This window comes from Euprymna scolopes, chromosome 7 (assembly GCF_053919585.1).
Source record: "Euprymna scolopes isolate OS-2025 chromosome 7, ASM5391958v1, whole genome shotgun sequence".
Lineage (NCBI taxonomy): Eukaryota > Metazoa > Mollusca > Cephalopoda > Sepiida > Sepiolidae > Euprymna > Euprymna scolopes.
Window position 1 is genome coordinate 154,466,086 of NC_136488.1, and position 17,084 is coordinate 154,483,169.

The window sequence follows — 17,084 nt, forward strand, 5'->3', positions numbered from 1 at the left end:
TCTACTTTGCTATAGATCATATTAAGAAGATTCAATGTGGTAGCTGTTGAAATGAATTTTATGATTTCATAAACTTTCCATCTGGGATCACCTAACTCAAGCTGTCACTCAAACTTTTTCATTTGAACAACGCCCCTTATATCCATACCACTTGTGTATAAATGTACATCAAACATATTTAATTATATTAGAAAGGTTAACGAGTGTTGTATGTTTCAGTGTATTGTGAGAAAAAATAAATCCTGTTATATTTATAGTTAGACGTGTGTATGTATTTAGAGTTAGACACCAATTAAGCGAGATTTCCTGAATTTCACTTACTATTTAACTCTCCTTAAGCCTTAAATTTGAGACCTTTTCTAGAATACAAATCATGTAATGCACTTTGATCCAAATTGGAATAAGGATTCTAGACGTAAGGTTTAGTATGTTTATGTTAATCTTCGTAAGGGACATAACTAGTATGAGCGAAAAAAACATCTGTTCAGGGAATTGTACCTGTCCTGGGACAGGTATTATGTGTTTGTATCGTATCATCTAAGTATTAGTAATTTGATAACAATACAAAATGCTTTTTATTTGGTGAAAACCTGGGTTTTGTTTGTTCATTGTACATATTTCTTTTCACCTTGGGGAGAAGAGAAAATGTCTAGTTATTTGAGACTTAAAGTATCAGAACATTTTTTTATGAATTAACTATTTACAAAAAAGCCGATAATCAGCGAGACTAAGTGGCATTCAGACAACAAAGAAAATAATGCAAGAAGAGACTAGGTTTCTTTTTACCGTTTTCCTTTCAAATTTTTTATTTGTTTAACATTTGTACATCACATAAGATATTCTACACTATAAGAAAAGCTGTTGTATATTCATGAGGTGATTCTTTACATAACGGTCCTCGGTAACTACACTAAATACAATTTTAATTCTTATGTGCTGTAGACTTACGTAGTAAAATACGAGTTTCATTCCATAAGTAAGGCCTCCTATTTTTTTAAACTCAAAAACTGAAACGTTGAATAGCTACAAAGATGGAAGTGGTACCATCAAAATGCGCGATCTTTTGTACTCCAGAATTTATTTTTCTACATAGTCACCATCATTCTCAATGCACTTTTGCTAGCCTTGGGTGTGAAAGTCTGGAGGGTGCTTTGTTACTCGTATTTCTGTCACTACTCTGAAATCAGCAAACCCATCTCCTAACTGTGCTGACATCAATTGCATCAGCTTTGTAACGAGCACCAGTAAATGTTAATCTGTTCAATTTTTTTCTGCATGGAGGAATTCAATGACGCATCTGTTTCTGACACACATCTATGACAAAATGTATGCATTGCTAAGAGAGGAAAATGGAGGAAATCACTGAATATGTAAAGTTTACTCTTAGAATTTTGAAGGTGATATAATTTTGCTTAGCAATCAGAGCTACTAATGTTAAACATGTATATGTAATTGAATGATTGTATAAATGTATTTAAAAAAAAAAACTTATGCAATATTTCATATAGCATTTCTGTCATTTTGAATTCAATAAGGATTGGCCATAAATATTTGTTCAATGTCAACAGCAAAGCTTTTAACAACCAAGTCTAAATTCAGTTTTCATTCTAGAAATGTGTGACTGTAACAAGCAAACAAAAAAAGGTGTAATGGGTGGGGATCAAAATTTAACTAATTAAGCTATTACTACTGCTACTGATCTTGAGCAGCTGGTGAAGTGGTTTGACTTGTAACACACATTTATGAAGAAATAAATGGATGAAAACGATTTTATTTAGATCCAAAATAAATGATCAACAATTTATAACTGGGAGAATTATTATGAATAAAGTTTTAATTGTTTAATGATAAACCAATTTCGTTAAGCCTCTGCCATTAATGTTTTTTCTATTTTTGTTGTCCCATGACTTATCTAGAGGACAGATAACTCTGGTTGATCAATCATATTTCAAAATATCTCTTAGCAAGAGGGATAATTTTAGGGTACAAAAGTGTTGTCTTTAAATATACAAATATTTATGTGTTCAAGTACCAGAAGCACTTTGGACATACCAGATGTGTCAGAAGATATTTTATATATTTGAGTGTCCTTGAATAGGTGTAATAGAGCATATATAGATATGTGCGAGAGAATCAGCAGCAGCCGAGAGAGGGCTGGCTAGCAAAGCTATTAGCAGCAGCTGTTAAAGCACATGTGCAAATTAGCAGATGTGTGTGTGCTTGCGTCACAAGAAAAAAGGACAGCACATGGTGGAGAGAGAAGCATGTGGCGTCCAGGCAAGATGGATGTGTAAAGTCGAGGGCGAGAAAATGCTGCCTGACTACTGGTACGAGGTGGTGAGGAGGCAGACTTTTAAAAAGCACATGTGAGTAGGAAAACATTTTGGAGATATAATTGAACTAGCAAGGATACCCAGCATTGCCTGGGTGTTTGGAGGTGTAAAAGAAAAAAAAAGTGTTAGTAGGGAGGCAGGCTTGAACCCATGACAAAGCCAAAGGCAGAAAAGAAAGTGAAAGAAATGTGAACTTTTACCGCTACACTACGAAGCCATAGGAATTGAAAAGCATTGAAATTTAGCGATGTCAATTAAAAAGTTGACTTGCTAAGTGAATGCAAAAATGAACGTTGGCTGAATTGTTTCCCCAGGATGTTGGGGAAAACCAACTCCCCACGGAAAGGAGTGTCCAAATGAGTAGCAATTATCTGATATGAGGGAGTTTCCCCCACATTGATCAAAGCTAATTGCTTTCTGGACGTCCCGGCACGAAAGGCGAGGAAGCTGTCTGCACTTTCAATTAGTTTCGGTTTTATACAAAAAAAAAAAGCTGAACACGCGAGAGGGAGGAATAGTGTGAATTTTATAAAAGTTGATGTAAATAAATGTAGTTACGACCTGCGTTCGCAAATCATAAATATTATCATCTAGGGAGTATATAAAAAAAGTTCTAAAACCTAGTAACCCCTGCCCCCAAGAACCCTGGTGAAAAAAAAAAAAAAAGCCTTTGTTGGAATACAAAAACGTGCACAGCCGTTTTGCCTTATATATATATAATGTGTGTGTGTGTGTGTGCTTTGGGAGAGCACAAATGTATTTTATTTGCACTTTTTTTTTTACATGGAGTTCACCACTTATCAAGGCGCAATAGCCACTCGGGGATAAGGGTTATTGTGTGTACAGTACTCAATGGGATAGTGTAGCAATAGTATTGGAGAATTAATTTAAAAAAAAAAAAATGCTGAGTTGTATTTTTATTTCTTTCCTTTTTGTTCCTGCGATGTTACATAGTGTAGAGAAAGACAAATCGTAAAAGTTGGAGACAATGTGACTAAGGAACAGGCTGGGAGGATTTCTTTTAGAGCTGAAAATGAAAATAAAGCTAAACACTGAATCTGCTCCTCTCTCTCAAATATTATACCTACATAAAGAGCGAAATATTTTGAGTATAAATGTCTCCGTTTTAATTGGCTGGATCATTGTTAATTACAATGTTAATCGAAAGATTGCCGGTTTGAATCCATCTTGGGATTATTGTTAGGAATTACTAATCCTCCAGATTACTGCTTAACGATAATATTGTGGATTCTGTATTCGACAACCAAAAACGGCAAATAATTCAGTAGTTCAAGGTTGGAGCCAGGAGTTTCTTGGGTTACTCAACTTTTTAAGGCACACATGTCTGCTAGTTTTACATATACTTCTCTTCAAATTTTTAGGTACATATAGTTGAATATTACATTTTCTTTATTAGAGTTGGATGTATCATATATTGAAATTTTACATTAATCTATACAAGACAAAAAAACAAGCAAGCTTCCATTTTGAAATGCTTTAGTGAATCCTAAATCTATAAAACTAATCAATAAAGCTTTACATCCTGAAACACTTAAGCAGACATTTATCTTTTTTGTGTTCAACTTTTAGATTGGTTATACTAATAATAGCATACGTTCAATAGGTCTTTTATTGTTTCTATGGCCATTTTGAATGGCCATTTCTGGCCATTTAAGTGTGGCTGGTTTTAAGTGCGTGTGGGTGGGGATATCCATATTCTATATTAAAGAATAACATCTGTGAGACGTTCCTAATGCATCAAACAAAACAAATCTATTGATCCATTTTATGGAGCCATTTCATATTTTAAAAGCCAACCATCTGAATGTTGATGTAAATAAATCGTATTGTTATTATCGTTAGTATTGGGACGATTAATTGGAATTGGAAAGATCTAAACTGTTTGGGAGGTATCAGAATTGGAAAAATGAACGTAATTTCCGGTTCAAAAACCGATATTTTTACTTATATATATAAAAAGAAATTCTGTCGCTGGCACAAGTGAAAAATAGAGATTAAAATGTCATGCGTTTATCAAAATCGTGGATACGATACCAAAAGGGAAAACAAAGTTTATAAAAGTAGAAAGAAAATTAAATCTACATTTGAAAAGTATATCACTGTTAAATCCCCTCTCCAAAAAAAAAAAAAAAAAAAAAATGAAATTCTACCCTTTTTGTAAGCGATTTTAGAAGCAGAATCGTTAATTGCATGAAATCAAAAATATAGTAATTGTATCGAAAAAAAAAAAGTAATAAATAAATAAAATCAGAATCGTCTCGCCAATAATTATATATATTTTTTGATATATGAAAATATTAATTTCTGTTTGTATTTTTTCGTGCACTGCATGATAACAAAATTCATATTTTTATAGTGAAAATATAAACAATTAGAAATCTGGTTATAAAAATTGTTTAAAGAATGGATTAACTAGAATCCTGTAGAATTAAATAATAATAATTTAATATATATAATGCTAAAAATCTTGTTTGAAATCAGTAGCAGTTAGCTGCCTCCCCCCTTTTCTTTTTAAGGGGAGGGGAATCTCAGTCTGTTTACTTTTATAACTCTATTCACATTGAACTTTCAATTTATGACATTGAAAATTATTTAATTACTGACATTCAAATATATAATTTTTTTTAATTCCTTTACACTTTCACATTTTAAAAAGTAAAAAAAAAAATAGTTTGAAAGCTGCTTTTCTCGTTTGTTTAGAAAAAGTCTCTATGGAAAGTAAATGTTTTTCTTAAGACTTGAGGGGAAATATTGAAAAAATGAGAAGTAAAGAGTATACTAAGCCTCTTAAGTGTGAAAGTGTTTGTCTACGTTTTTAAGCCGTAAATGTATACAAGAAATATGAATGTATGATGTATAAGACGTTAGATTAATCTTTAAAACTGCAATGTATCATTGCAATTTTAAAGTGCATTTAAAATAAAAAAAACTTAAATATAGTTGAGATAAGTAATTAATTGCACTTGAAACAAAATTTAGAAAGATTAAGAAATTATTCAGTGATTTTATTTTTACTTTTCTCCAGAATAGCCGACAAAGCAAAAACAAGTTGCAAAAATAAATATGCAATGAATAAATGATAGCAAAGACAAACTAAGTTACTCTATTTACCTGGATACATTTTTTGTCTTAACTTTTTTTACAGTGTTTTTTTTTTTTTTTTTTAATAAAGGTTGTGTAAAGTCGGTCTAGTTAGAACGAAAAATAAAATGGTGGTCCCATTAGAGCCACACTCGAGCCTCGATAATCGCTCAACAATCGAAAATTAAACAATGCTGGTAAAACATTACGTTTTTGCACAGTTGGTGACATTTATTGGATGTATTTCTACTAGTATTTTGTTTAATTTGCAATTTTTTTTAATGATTACTGAGGCTCGGCTCGTTTTCTAATTTGACTGCCATTTTAGTTTTCGTTCTAACTTAAAAAAAAAAAAAAAAAAAAAAAAAAAAAATGAGAATTACTTATTACTATCAGATCCTATTATTGCACAGATGTATTTTCTTATTTTGCTTGTGAAACGGTCATTATTAGTAGGGCATATTCAAGAAAATATGGAAATTCTTTTTGTTATCTTGATTTGTTACTGATAAACTGAAAGGTTATTGAGTCAATCTTTACATCTAGCTATTTGACCAAGGAGTGCAACATTTGCCAGGAAAATTGAAGTTGTTTCAAAGCTAAAGCAAATATAATTGGTATCTTATTACACAAGTCTAATTTCAATCAGGAAAAACAATATGGAAAACAAAAAAACATGGATGAAGATCTTAGAGAAAAATAATATAGCCAGGTTTCAGAATTTTTATTTTTATCTTAGTTATTATAGTAACAATGTTCCTGCTGATGTAACTTTCGATCTTAAGGTGCAACTTTTCAAACCTGGAAACTTAATAGTCGGACTTGATAATTTTTATCAAACTTTAATTGAATTTCAATCTAAATCCACTCAGTTCAGAATTCATGCGTTCTGGTAGACTTAATTTTCTAATTAAATATCTTTTTCATTTTATGCTATTGTAATTTTGATGTCAATACAATTTTGATTAATCTATCAATTCTGTATTAATAAAGTAATCTCGATTTTTTTTTTCCATTTCATAAGCTTCTACATTATTATACTGATATACATGATCCTCTGACAGATGAAACATACTGGAAGTTTGAGTAACTTTAACCCGCATGCAACAATCTACCACCACCATCTAACATCTGGACTTCATAGGATCAATTTTTCAACACCGTCCGTCATTGTTTAATTAATTCCGTGCTATTATCTTTCACCAATTATAGCAAACTAAGGTCGATCTCTAGAGAGGCTATTCTGACAACTTTTGCAGCTTTATGATTGGCTGGTTACAATCCTGTTCTGGAATATTAGAATATGATTACCGAACACTAAAGAATCACCAATTAGATTGAAACATGACGTTTCCTACCCTTCCATTTAGTATTTATTATAACGCTGAGAATTTATATAAAAACTGGTGAGTTATTGAAAGCATTGTTTGTAAATTACTTTTAAATATTCAAATGCATAAAACATGTTCATTCATATAAAGAACTTTCTTCACATTCACCTTCATTATTATTCTCGTTCTAAGAATAATAGAATACAGATAAGTCACATACTACTGATCGAACGATTAAAGGCATTACAGTACATACTTTTGGCTAAACAGCATTTGTTTTTTTCAAAATAAAATGAACGTTTAATATGTCGGTTGATATAAAGTGTTTTTGACTTTTAATCAATCTACATTTTTAATGTTTTCTTTCATTCGCTACCCCCGAAGAGCAGTTATATATAATGTCGGTTCTTAATGATGGAAAAATGTAGGTCCTCAAAGTAGGTGTATTCTGAATAAGGATTAAAATAAAAAAATAAAAATTAAATATTAGGTTGAGAAGAAAGTTCTTGCGGAATTTTTAATTTTGATTTCAAACAAGTTTTTGTTATAATACATTTATCATTTAAAATTTTTTCTGTTATAATACATTTATCATTTTAAAGAGTTTTTCGCTCTATCTAATCGTTTAAATTACAATTGTCGTCTTTTCAGAACGTTGAATACAAAATGGAAAAAAAGCAAATTGGCATAATTTTCTTATTTCCATTCAAATTAGGCCGAAAAACTGCTGAATCAGCTTAAGATGTCAAGGAAGCGTTTGGTCCAGAAACTACGACTGAACACACAGCACTGGTGGTTTAAGAAATTTCATGGCGGTGACGAGTCTTGAAGATGATGAACGTAGTCGTCGGCCATCAGATGTTGACAATCCACACAACTGTTCAAGAACTTGCTTTTGAATTAGACGTAACATATACGACGATTTCCAACCACTTAAAAGAGATTGAATAGACAAAAACTTGATAAATGGATACCTCATGAATTGAACGACAACCAAAAGAAATGTTATGAAGTGTCATCTTAAAAGAACAACCCGTTTCTCAACAGAGTTGCAACTTGCGATGAAAATGGGTTCTTTATGACAACTGGCGATACTCAGTTCGGTGGTTAGATGCTAACTAAGCTCCACGACACTTCCCAAAGCCAGACAGTTATGGTGACTGTTTAGTGGTCTGCGACCGGTCTCGTCCATTAGTTTTTTTTTGAATGCTGGCGAAACCATTTTGGTGGTGAAGTACTGTGAACAAATGGATAAAATGCATCAGAAACTATTCGAATTAGTCAACGAAAAAGGCCCAATTCTTCTCGACAACAATGCCCAACTGCACATTACTAAACTAACTCTGCAGAAGTTGAACGAATTGGGCTACAAAACTCTGCTTCATCCGCCATACTCTCCAGACCTCTCACCTACTGACTACCACTTTTTCAAGCATCTCAACAACTTTCTGCATGAGAAATGTTCCAAGAACCTAAGTGATATGAAAAACGCTTTCAGCAGAACGCGAGATTTTTAAGTTACTGGCATAAATACACTTGTTTTGCGTTGACAAGTGTGTTAATTCTGATGGTGCTTTTTTCGATCAATACATTTTTGAGCCGAGAAATGTTCATCTGGATTCAAAAATTAAAAACCGCAAGAACTGATAAAAATAAAAATTGTTCTAGTTGAGCAGAATTTTAACATTCGTCCGTTTGAACCATCATTTTTTTTTTTTTTACAACTACGTGCATGTAATTATCATAAAACTATCAAATCAGAATAAAGTCATCTTCTTTTCAACATTACACTTTTTAAAAAATATCTTCATTTTAAATATATTTTGCTAACTTTAATTTGGAATGAACATATCAGTAAATATATTTTCATAAAAAAATTGTTCGATTTGCTTTGTTTTTTTTTTTTTATTTTATTTACATAGATGTTTAACAATTGAAATGATTAAATTCGCGTGAATTTTTATGCGACCCCCTCTCCCGTTTTTTTGTTTTTTTTTTTTCAGTATCATTTATTTTAATTTGAAGATTTAATGAATTAGCGTTCGTAAACAATATCCTTTTTCATTTCATCTCTATATTTTAATGACTTTTAGTCCAACATTATAACACAAACTCAGCAAAATGCCTATTAGCGATTAAAACAACTATTATCGCAACATTATCAAATACATTTTTACTTTTTATTATTACAAGCAAATACTATGTAAGTTGGGTCATCACACTGCGAGGTGTCACTATTATAGAATTGAACGACGTCTTACAAAAACATGTAAGTTACAAACGTATCAGCAAAAAAAATATTTCAGATTTGGCTGAAGGGATTATTTAATGAACAGTAATTATCTGCCCGCAATATGGTATACTTTAATGAACGCTACCTCTGTCTACAAGGATTTTTTTTTTTTTTTTTTTTTTTTTTTTTTTTTTTAAGGCACATTATGAATTTGTTCATTGCTACCACGCTCATTAGCAACATTTTACAATAGCGTCTTATACGATGGGTTGCTTTTATTAAGTGACCCCCTACCTTTTTTTCCCCATGATTTCATTTGACTTCATTTAGAAGTAGTAGGACCTGTGTACCGTTACTGCCCATGTAAAATATAAAAGAATGGCCTAACTTTAAAAAAAAAAAAAAATTATATACTCGCCAGTATACCAAATGAAAAAAATTAGTTTATTTTTGGCGATTACATGTAAACAGCCTAAAAAAAAAACCCTGCAAAATATAGGCACATTTTTATTTTATTTTTAATATTCATTGTTTTAGGGGTCAACAGGAGCAGAATGAATTAGAAGAGGGGGCATTTAGTGCGATTCTTTTTGTTTTTAAAGGAAAGACGCTACACAAGTTTTAACTCTATTTTGTTTTGTCATCAGGCAATACTGGGTAACCATGTCAGTATAAATATGTAATAATAATTGACTAATTTTTTTTTTTTTTTTTATATAAACAAATTTATTTAATTCAGATATTTGATGATAGACATCCTTGTCAACACTCTCGCTCGCAAAATCACACCATGCAGACCAGAAAAAAAGCTTTTCATTGATAAGGATGTATATCATTGAAATATCTGAATTAAACAAATAAATTTGATTATATCTTAAAAAGATTTATGCATTGTTTTAGCCTTTTAAAGTTATTCATTTATATATGTAATTCCTAATTTCATAATATATGCAATGCTTCAAACGCAGGTAATGTCTTTAATACATTTTGCACAGCTAACGTGACACCCTGCTGATTAGTTTTTAAAAATCATACCGTTATCAGACCTACAGACTAACCCTCTTGTTTGCAGAATCACACCATGCAGACCAGGAAAAAAGAGGGGGGGGGGGACCAAACAGCCTTTCGTTGACAAGGATGTACATCATCGAAATATTTAAATTAAACAAAGACTTGGAGTCTATATTCAAACCCCCCCCCCCTTGACTAGAGAATCAGAACTAAAATCAGACGACCAGCCTTTATGTGCTTTAGACTTAACCTGCAACATAGTGTTAGCTACTTATATTTTTTCTACTGCTCTCCCTTGACCTAGGACTGTACTCTAATCAACCAAGACTCTTACAGCATAGATACAGCACACTCCCTTGATACTAGTGGGCAAATACATGTATTTAATGTCCACCAAAGTAATTGGCTTGGTTTCTCTACTTACAGACGAAACTGGTAGCATAAGACATAGCTTCTCTATATCTATCACAGACAGTTACATTTCTGACATGTTTCCCAGACCAGCAAAATCGACAAGCCTCACTTCTAAATCTATTTCTTACAACAGTTCTCGATGATTGTGTAACGAATGTCAATAGTCCACTTGGGAATGCTGATCACGCTGTGATAATGGTAGAAATCACCCTAAATGTTTGACCCAAAGCGACAAGGTATTATAAGAAGGCTGACTGGGAAGCCATCAGGGATCTCATCATAGATGCCCCATGGGGAAATATCTTGCAGAGCAGTAAGCAAATGAGACCACCGAATGGCTCAAAGCGGCAATTGAAGTTCATGTTCCCACATGTTCTATAGCAAACCCCACTCTCCCCAATGGTTTACTTCTACTTGTGCAGTTGCCATTGCTCAAAGGCAGCATGCATACAGCAGATTTATACCATAAGTTCAGTACAAACACACGAAAGTTTATAGAATCTAGAAGTAATTGTAAGAAAGAAATAGTGACAGCTAAGAGAATACACCGAAACCAGTAGAAAAGGCATCGAAGCGCAGAAATTAGGAACTTGTGATTTCTGGAAAATCTACAAAAGTGCCGTAAATAATGGGCAATCAACAATTCCCCCACTATCCAAGAATAATGAGGTTGTTTGCACGTCAACTGAGAAGGTTAACATGATTGCCAGTCATTTTGCTTCAAACTCTACATTACCCTCCAGCAAACCACTCCCTCCCTGATTTTCTTTTGCAGACTGACACCACACTAAATGATCTGAAAATCAACCCTTCTCAAGTACATGATATCATAAAAAACCTAGACACCTCAAAAGTATGTGGGCTTGATCTCGTCCCGACTGTACTATTAAAAAATGCTTCACTGAGATTGTCCCAGTTGTCTCCAAACTTTACAATAAATGCTTTAATGAATCTTGCTTTTCTAACTGCTGGAAAACTGCTTCTGTGATATCAGTTTTCAAGAATTCTGGTGAAAGAACTGACCCATTAAATTATCGCCCCATTAGCCTCTTCCCTTTCTTTGCCCAAATATTTGAGTCCATAATTAACCAAGCTCTAGTCCATTACATTACAGTTGATAAACTTCTGACTGACCAACAATATGAATTTTGGCAAGCCTGTTCTACGGCAGATATCCTAACTGTAATCTCTGAACATATATACTATATACTGGACAAAGCAAAGGAGGGTAGGGCAGTAGCCCTAGATATATCTAAGGTTTTTGACAGGGTATGGCATGATGGTCTTCTCAGGAAAATCAGATCATACGGTGTCACTGGATGAATACTTAACAAAATTAAATCCTTAAATAAGAGAATCCAAGTTGCTCAACAGCCATACATCTAAACAATGATATAAATGCGGGAGTACCTCAGAGGATGATCCTTGAACTTTTATTATTCCTGATATTCATAAATGACCTCTCTGATAAAATTTTCTCTGAGATTGGTATATTTGCTGATGACACCATGCACGAGGCGAAAACTAATGAACACATATCTAAGGCATTGGCCGAAACACTAGAGGAAGACCTCCAATCTGTAGTGGAAAGAGGACAAAAATGGATGGTCACATTCAATGCTGCCAAGACTAAGCTTGTTTCCTTCAATAATTACAAGAAACCTTCCAAACTAGCAATGGCTAAAGATAGATTACCCAAAAGTATTTCTTTCAAACTCCTTGGCTTTGTTTACAGGGAATAGGAGTTGGAATAGATACATCAAGAGCATTACCAAAGCTGCTGCGAAGAAAGTGGGCTCTCTCTACCATGCTAGAAAGTTACTTATGCCTGAAAGTATCCTGTATCTCTATAACGCCACCATTCGCCCATGTATGGAGTTTTGTCACATTTGGGCTGGTGCATCTGCTACTAATCTCTCACTCCTGGACAGGGTTCAAAAGAGTTGCTTACCTGATAGGTCCTGAACTTTCATTTAAACTTCAAACTCTATTCCACCGAAATGTTGCATCCCTCTGCCTGTTTTACAAGTATTTTGATGGTGGATGCTCCAAACTGCAAGCCCTTGTGCCCTTTCCCCCCAATGTAAATACCCCCAACAAACCCAACAAGCAGCAAAGTCCCACCCCTACACAGAGATCCCCAGATGTAAGAAAGCCTTCTACTCTAATAGTTTCTTCCCCAGAACTGCTAAACTTTGGAATTCTCTTCCGGGTTCCTGCTTCCCCAACTGTACTGACATGCAGAAGTTCAAGTGTAATATGAACAGACACCTTACTGCTGAACTCCCTACATAGTATTCCTGCAACTTATGTCCCTGGTAGTAGCTCTCTACATCAAAGTGGCACTGTGCCATTTTTGGGGTGAAAATGTAATTTAAAAAAAAAATGTGTTTTGGCTTTCTAAATGTATTTATTTATATACGTAATTCTTAATTTCTAAAATATATGCAATGCTTCAAATGCAGGTAATATTTTTTAAACATAATTGACTTATTTCTGTGGTATTTTAATTAGATAGAAATTAAATTTAGTTTTTGAGGTATATTTTTTCAATTGATTTGAACGTTTCAGTTTGATGCTGCTTCAACAAATCACTGTTTTGTGAAATTATAAATTGGGAGAAGAGCGAAAGATCCCCCCCCCAATAATTTGAAACTTTTTATTGCTATGTAGCTTTGTTATTTCAACATTAAATCACCAGACATTTCAATAGAATTACTCCAATTCCAGTCAGAATTCCGTATTGAAAAGATTTCACAATGTACAAATCAAATTGCTTGTATGACAGTCGCATAACACCAGCCGCCATGTTTGCATGCGATGCTCCAAAGTTCAATTTGATTTTATTCTTGGAGAGTCTATAAGAATCCGAATTTTTGTAGAATTTCCAAGAATAAAATCAGATTGAACTTTGCTTTTTGATTATCAGATGCAACATGATGGCCGATGTCATGCGATTTTGTTATACAAACAAAATCTACATTGATTGATACATTGTCGAATCTTTCAATGGAAAATTCTCACTGGAGTTGGAATAATTCTGTTGGAAAGTTTGGTTCTTAATTCTTATACTTGTTCTGATTCCTGAAGCGTTCTAATAATAATAATAATAATAATAATAATAGTAATAATAATAATAATAATAATAATAATATTTTTTTTTTTTTTTTTTTTTTTTTATTACCATAATGCTTTCAGATTAAAAAAAACTGATAAACAAAAATAGTTCCAGAATTTTTTTTAGATGAGAATGGATAATTTGAATTATCGCGACTATTATTCTTCGTCTTATTTGCATAATATTTCAACAGATGTTACCTCCGACCTCCAAATGCATCTTTTCCAAACGTGGAAAGCAGTAAGAAAATTCGAACCAAATCCTTTATTTAATCCACAAGAGTAGTTTGTTCTCGTTACATCAGCCATGACAGGGTAGAAGTATTAATTAATACTATTTTTAGTTATTGCTTGTAGGAATCCTGGCAAATGAAATGAGAACAATTATCTTTCACTCATAATACATTAGCAAACTAAGGTCTATCTCTAGAGAGGCTACTCTAACAACTTTTACAGTGTTATGATTGGCTGGCCACAATCCTGTTTTGGAATATTCGAATATGATTACCAAACACTAAAGAATCACCAATTAGATTGAAACATGAGGTATCATTTAGTATTACTGTGTTGAGCTTGAAATTCGATCCAGGTTCCAGAGTTCAACATAAAGATTCCTGTTCAATTCCCAAGTTTAAAAAAATGCATCTGGAGAAGGTCGAAGGTTATACCGGTCGAAATGTGACCATAACAGCCAATGAGAATAATAGTTAAAATAATTCTCCTAAAATAGGTTTTACCAGAAAACATGAGTAAACAGCGCAATTGCTCCATCCCATTCTTGACAATCTACATAACAAAGCTGCTATTTCTGTTTTTTGTATTTTGTTCTGTAATCCGCCAATGATCCAAGTTGTCCATTAAGTTAATGTGTTGCTCCCTTCAATTACATCATCTTTTTTCAGAAATATTGTCTATTGTGACATCATCGCAGTAGCATGGTCTCCATCCTCTGTTTAGATATTGTCTACCAGATTAAAAAAAGGATTTTTTTTTCTCCCTTTTACAAATCATTGGGCACTATTTTTTTTTTTTTTATCACTACGGTTTCACTCTGCACAATTTATCTTTGGCAAAATCTTTTTTTATTCCTTTTTATGCAAACACTTGGCAACTAAATGTGAGATACAAATTACCTTTATTATTTGCTAACGAAAACTATCCTCAGCCAATTTAAGCCCACTGTATTTTGCATAAGGTTGTATGATGGAGTCGGAAATTGGCAAACTCTCAGCTAAAAAAAAATTGATGCATAATGTAAAAAACGTATGTGAAAATGTACAAGAATAGAAGAAAGCTATCTAAAATGCAAGATGAATGTATTTAACTTAAAAAAATTCAATATTTTTGTTTTTTATCAAGTGATGTTTTAAACAATTTTTTTAAAAACTACTCGTTTAATAATGGCGTTCACTTAACAAATTTTTCAGGGTTCTTTAAATTTAACAGATCTCTTTAAAATCGAAATAATATAAAGTAAATTCTGATTAGGGGAAGATTTCTTATGCCATAGTAGGACATTTTTTTGATTGCAGAGCCAGAGTCGAGCGTTTACCGATTCCACAGCCATTGTTTTTTTTTGTTTTTTTTTTTTCAACTCTAGCAGATTATATGCCGAATGTATTTTCTGGTTTTTTTGTTTTTTTTTTAATTTTTAATCTGCATTTTTTGTTTACTTCATTCGAAATTCTCAGAAATCAAATGGGCCCCCTTCCTGAGGCTACTTGATCACTATAAGACACATAGATATTCAAATTTTCCAGTAAAGTTCTCTTTTACATCTCAAACACTGAGTTAGTAAAGAAATTGAGAACATAATTTTCCTTTCCCCAATTGACCATTTAAGTATGTTATAGTATATCTTTTTTGTGATCCTTTGATCTTACTGGATTCCAGTACGGAATTCATTTTGAATATTTAGTCAAGGTTTAATTGTAGAACAAAGTATTCTCATGTCATTCCTTACAAACCTCTGTATAGAAGGCCCTTAGACACTCGAGGATAGTGTCTAGTAGGCATTCAAGTTGTACATATATATCTATTATATTGTGTGTGGATAGACCAGAATAGAAGAACGCTATCTAAAATACAAGATGAATATAATTAACATGTTTTCAGAAATTGAATCAAATAAATTACTAGATAACATGTTCAACATAAGATCACAAGTTGAGTCTGTTGTGCAATGTGTAAATGCATTGAGTATCAAGTTTGAGTCCTAGAGAAGTTTAAGGTGCAATCCTCACTGCATGCGATATAACTTTGAATAAAATGGAAAGAAAATTACTGAAAACCTACTCTGTTCTCGTTCCATCAGCCACAACAATCTAGCTGGAGTGGATTAAAAAGGGGGTTGGTTCAAAATTGTGTATAGATTCAGAGTTCAACAAGATGTATCTGAACAAAGTTGGAGGTTGGTTACATTGGCTCAAAACGTTGTGAAAAGGACAACCAAGATGAGAACAGTAGTCAATATACATCAAATCACAAGCTTTAAGAAAATGGATGACATGATTGTGGTAACTGTAGATTGATCACGTTATTAATTTCCACTTTGTTTAGGTCTGTGTATTTTCTTTTGTTTTTGATGAGACTGATCGATTTAATGATGAAACTGATACTTGCATTTTAGATGATATAAAACGTTGATCCTTATTTAACGTTCCATGAGAAATATTGTGAACTTTTGTTTAGAGGGATGCTAATAACGTCTGCTTGTTCTAGTCATTTTCTTGGGACTGTATGACTGGTACTGTTCAATTAAAAAAAAGTGGGATGACGTAGATAATATATGATTAAAGTTCTTGTTTTTATCTTTTTTTTTATTATTGGAATCCTTTGAGATGAGTAATTTATATTGAGTTGGTGCAAAAAAAATGTCGTTTTTTATCAGATATATATATATATATATATATATATCTGATAAAAAACGACATGCAAAAATAATATCGTTTTTGACGTGTATGTATGTATGTATGTATATATATATATATATATATATATATATATACGTCAAAAACGATATTATTTTTGCACCAACCTAATTTATTTATTTGCAGACTATTATCTTCATCTTCATAGTTGTTTCACCATATTTCAACCAATTATTCCTCTGGCCTTCTTCAGGTGGTTAATCATGACAGGATAGAAATGCTGAGTTTCTTAACTATATCAGTAATTACTGCCTTCCATAGTTGTTGTCTCACAACGTTTTTGGCCAACTAATCCTCTGACCTGCTTTGGGTAGGATTAAAACCGCTACCTTGAGACAATGCTCACCTAGTTGGCCAAAACGTGGTGAGACAACAGCTGCTATGGAAGGCAGTAATTACTGAGGATACAGTTAAGATTTAGCATTCCTATCCCATCATGGCTCACCACCAGAGGAATAGTTTGCCGAAACGTGGTGAAACAACAAGCATGGAGATGGGGATTATAGAATGGAGGTGCTTCAAACTCTTTTTCTTGTTGTAATTGTCATTTTCCGAACTTTTTGACCATGTTTGTAATTTTTGAGATAAGAATAACATTCAAAATAAGAACAAG

General features: G+C 32.8%; 1 protein-coding gene across 1 annotated transcript in view; it reads left to right on the forward strand.

Annotated features, from left to right (window-relative positions):
• The window catches only part of LOC145280075 (dyslexia-associated protein KIAA0319-like protein), a 572,614-nt gene that overhangs the window by 126,899 nt on the left and 428,631 nt on the right, over positions 1 to 17,084 (forward strand). The gene's annotated exons all lie outside the window — the stretch shown is intronic.